This window comes from Leguminivora glycinivorella, chromosome 12 (genome assembly GCF_023078275.1).
Source record: "Leguminivora glycinivorella isolate SPB_JAAS2020 chromosome 12, LegGlyc_1.1, whole genome shotgun sequence".
NCBI lineage: Eukaryota > Metazoa > Arthropoda > Insecta > Lepidoptera > Tortricidae > Leguminivora > Leguminivora glycinivorella.
In genome coordinates, this window is record NC_062982.1 from 18,727,441 (window position 1) to 18,732,648 (window position 5,208).

Consider the following 5,208-nt stretch of genomic DNA (forward strand, 5'->3'; position numbering starts at 1 on the left):
GCGCACTGGTGGCCGAGCCGGGAATCGAACCTGGGTCTCCAGCTTACGCGGCTAACGTCTTCCCCCATAGATTTGTTCTCTAGTTGTACAGTGTATTTTATTTATGTATATTGAAAATTTTGATTAAATATGTTATGGAAAAATGACATTAAAAATCACGATACCCTAACTTTTTACTTTCCTTAACCAGTTTACACAACAGATAATCTTTGAGTCAGAAAAGTATTTTAGAAATTGTTCTTTGTGTAATAACTTTTTTCTAACAAATTACAACATAGCTGACAAATAAGGTATAAGTAAATGCGGGCAGGTCAGTAGTCAAACATGAACAGAATTTTATTGTACACTTTTCACTGCCACCAATTGTACTATCACAAACGATGTGTAGGTTTCCACTGATTCGGTAAATGAGCGTTGCGAAACTTATTAATCTAAGAGTGGGCTTAGATCGCACGATTGTGTCGCTCGTTTCAAAATATCTCGGAGGCGATATATCATAGAGATGAGGGAAGGGTTAGCGTAATAGTGTAGTATCTGGAGACATCTGTTGATACTATCCAATCCAATTAATACCTATTATGTGGCTTTTTAAGTAGATGTGAGTAAGATAGTGTGCAAAATTAGATGATGGGGCATGAGTGTGTGAATTTGGGATCCAAAATTAGCGTAAGTCGTTAACAAAAATTAACTCGCTGTCAGTTTTGTGACGATGAAGCATGAAATTTCAATAATAATATTGTGTTTATGTTAATTACATAAGCGATCATCTACATTTAGAAGGTAAAAAATTCAGTTCAGTTCATTCAGTCTGAAAAAAAAGTAAATTTTTAGACAGATTTTATGCTTATTTGTCGTCACAAAACTGACAGCGAGTCCCATATATAAAAAACCAGCTTTTGCCCGCGATTTTGCTCGCGTTAGAAAAAGAAAAAAAGTAGCCTATGACACTCTCCATCCCTTCAAATATCTCCACTTAAAAAATCAAGTCAATTCGTCGCTCCGTTTTGCCGTGAAAGACGGACAAACAAACAGACACACACACTTTCCCATTTATAATATTAGTAAGTATGGATGCCCATAGATGTAAGTACATATTTAATACAGAGTAATGAAAGATAAGTAATGAGCCATGAAATACGTGTAAGATAATGTTAATTTTATGTCAATCAAATGTAAGCTGTGCTTGATAAAAAAATTATGCAGTAGCTAAAAGTTTTTCTAATCTAAATATATAAAAGAAGAAGCTGACTGACTGACTGACTGACTGACTGACTGACTGACTGACTGACTGACTGACTGACTGACTGACATATCAACGCACAGCCGAAACCGCTGGTCCTAGAGATTTCAAATTTGGCACGTAGGTTTCTTATATAGTGTAGAGGAGCACTAAGAAAGGATTTCCCAAAATTCACCTCCTAAGGGGGTCAAATGGGGGTTCAAAGTTTGTATGGGGAAACAAGATTAGTTTGACTATTTTATTCGAAACTTCACAGGAAGATTCCTTACGACATATGACTGAATACGTGTTTCAGGTTTTTTGAAAATTTAACCCCTAAAAGGGTGAAAAGGGGGTGATAAAGTAAAAAAATCAATATGGGTATCGTTTTTATAGTTTATCGGGTCGCTGATCACGATAAATACAACGTTTTTAAAATCTAACGAGGCGGAAGTGAAATACCTTCTCCCCTGTTGTGGTGCAATGGGGTTTAAATATCAAAAAAATATATAAATAAAAGAAGATATTGACTGACTGACTGACATATCAACGCACAGCCGAAACCGCTGGTCCTAGAGATGTCGAATTTGGCACGTAGGTTCCTTATATAGTGTAGAGGAGCACTAAGAAAGGATTTTTCAAAATTCGTCTCCTAAGGGGGTTAAATGGGGGTTCAAAGTTTGTATGGGGAAACAATGTTAGTTTCACTGTTTTATTCGAAACTTCACAAGAGGGATCCTAAAAACATATGACTAAAGACGTGTTTCAGGTTTTTTGAAATCTAACCCCTGAAAGGGTGAAAAGGGGGTGATAAAGTCCAAAAACTAATATGGGTATCGTTTTTACGGTTTATTGGGTCGCTGATCACGATAAATACAACGTTTTTAAAATCTAACGAAGCGGAAGTGATATACCTTCTCCCCTGTTGTAGTGCAATGGGGTTTAAATATCAAAAAATATATAAAAGAAGAAACTGACTGCCTGACTAACTGACATAATATATCAACACACAGCCGAAACATAGGTTCCTTATATGGCGTAGAGAAGCACTAAGAAAGGATTTTTCAAAATTCTCCTCTTAAAAGGGTGAAATGGGGGTTCAAAGTTTGTATGGGGAAACAAGATTAGTTTGACTATTTTATTCGAAACTTCATAGGAGGATTCCTAAAGACATATGACTAAATACATTTTTCAGGTTTTTTGAAAATTTTACCCCTAAAGGGGTGAAAAGGGGGTAAAGTCAAAAACACAATATGGGTATCGTTTTTATGGTTTATCGGGTCGCTGAACACGATAAATAGGTACAACGATTTTAAAATCTAATGAGGTGGAAAAGAAATTTTCTCCCCTGTTGTTGTGCAATGGGGTTAAAATATCCAAAATAGCCATTAGTTGCATATATGTATATTATGTATATATCTTTATAATTATTAAGTTGACTTAGTTTAATTTAGATTAGTTTTTAATTTAATTGTATTTTATTTGTCTTAAGTTAACTACTAATATGTACTTTTTATGTTAATTTTGTTAATAAGTTATAGAATAAAATAAAATATGGTACTTACTTAAATAAAATATAACATTATCCAAAATAGCCATAAGTATAGGTTTAGTTTTTATCTTTACTTCTGGTTCAAGAGATTTCAAATTGACACGGAAGTTCCTTAGAGGACCACTAAGAAAGGATTTTTCAAAGTTCACCTCCTAGCATGATAATTTGACAGGGACAGGGACAGGGACAGGTACAGGGACAGGAACGGGATAGGGTTAGGGTTAGGGTTAGGGTTAGGGTTAGGGATAGGAATAGGGATAGGGACAGGGACAGGGACAGGGACAGGGACAGGGACAGGGACAGGGACAGGGACAGGGACAGGGACAGGGACAGGGACAGGGACAGGGACAGGGACAGGGACAGGGACAGGGACAGGGACAGGGACAGGGACAGGGACAGGGACAGGGACAGGGACAGGGACAGGGACAGGGACAGGGACAGGGACAGGGACAGGGACAGGGACAGGACAGGGACAGGACAGGGACAGGGACAGGGACAGGGACAGGGACAGGGACAGGGACAGGGACAGGGACAGGGACAGGGACAGGGACAGGGACAGGGACAGGGACAGGGACAGGGACAGGGACAGGGACAGGGACAGGGACAGGGACAGGGACAGGGACAGGGACAGGGACAGGGACAGGGACAGGGACAGGGACAGGGACAGGGACAGGGACAGGGACAGGGACAGGGACAGGGACAGGGACAGGGACAGGGACAGGGACAGGGACAGGACAGGGACAGGGACAGGACAGGACAGGGACAGGGACAGGGACAGGACAGGGACAGGGACAGGGACAGGGACAGGGACAGGGACAGGGACAGGGACAGGACAGGGACAGGACAGGACAGGGACAGGGACAGGGACAGGGACAGGGACAGGGACAGGGACAGGGACAGGGACAGGGACAGGGACAGGGACAGGGACAGGGACAGGGACAGGGACAGGGACAGGACAGGACAGGGACAGGGACAGGGACAGGGACAGGGACAGGGACAGGGACAGGGACAGGGACAGGGACAGGGACAGGGACAGGGACAGGGACAGGGACAGGGACAGGGGACAGGGACAGGGACAGGGACAGGGACAGGGACAGGGACAGGGACAGGGACAGGGACAGGGACAGGGACAGGGACAGGGACAGGGACAGGGACAGGGACAGGGACTGGGACTGGGACTGGGTTTGGGATTGGGATTGGGATTGGGATTGGGATTGGGATTGGGATTGGGATTGGGGTTGGGGTTGGGGTTGGGGTTGGGGTTGGGGTTGGGGTTGGGGTTGGGGTTGGGGTTGGGGTTGGGGTTGGGGTTAAGGTTGGGGTTGGGGTTGGGGTTGGGGTTGGGGTTGGGGTTGGGGTTGGGGTTGGGGTTGGGGTTGGGATAGGGATAGGGATAGGGATAGGGATAGGGATAGGGATAGGGATAGGGATAGGGATAGGGATAGGGATAGGGATAGGGATAGGGATAGGGATAGGGATAGGGATAGGGATAGGGATAGGGATTGGGATAGGGATAGGGATAGGGATAGGGATTGGGATTGGGATTGGGATTGGGATTGGGATTGGGATTGGGATTGGGATTGGGATTGGGATTGGGATTGGGATTGGGATTGGGATTGGGATTGGGATTGGGATTGGGATTGGGATTGGGATTGGGATTGGGATTGGGATTGGGATTGGGATTGGGATTGGGATTGGGATTGGGATTGGGATTGGGATTGGGATTGGGATTGGGATTGGGATTGGGATTGGGATAGGGATAGGGATAGGGATAGGGATAGGGATCCCTAGGGATTAGGGGACGGGGACCTATCCCTAGATAGGGGAGGGACAGGGACGGGACGGGGACGGGGACAAGGATAGAGATAGGGACGAGGATTCTTATCCTATGCCAGCCAGCCAGCCTGCGTATGGTTGGGTGGGGCAACCAGGAAATAGCAAGGCGACGAACAGGTCTGGTACCGACTACAAAAATAATTGATTTTTTTATAATTTGGATGTTTAGATTATTGCAATCCGATAAGAAATCTGAATTCGAAGGTTTATTATTTTTGGCTTTTTAGTTTCTCCGTGTTTTGTAACACGCTTTTTTTGAAGGCGGTTTTATTTTTTATATGTTTACGTTTGCAATAAGTACCTATAAGCAAAATGGAAAAAATTGTAAGCGATAATGCAAGGAAGTACTTTTTACCCTACCGACCATAGCGTCGAGATACTGGTTATGTGGGTTGTATGAAGTTTCCCCAGTATAAATATTTATATAGGTAAAATACAAACATATTCGTACCTACTACCTACGCTGTGGTCGCTGTGTAACAATTCTACAATAATTGCAAGAATTTCTTTTAAAACAATAGTAATATGTGTAAGGTACAGTCAGCCAAAAAAGTGGTTTACCACTTTTCGATCAATAGAGTCGAAAAGTGGTAAACCACTT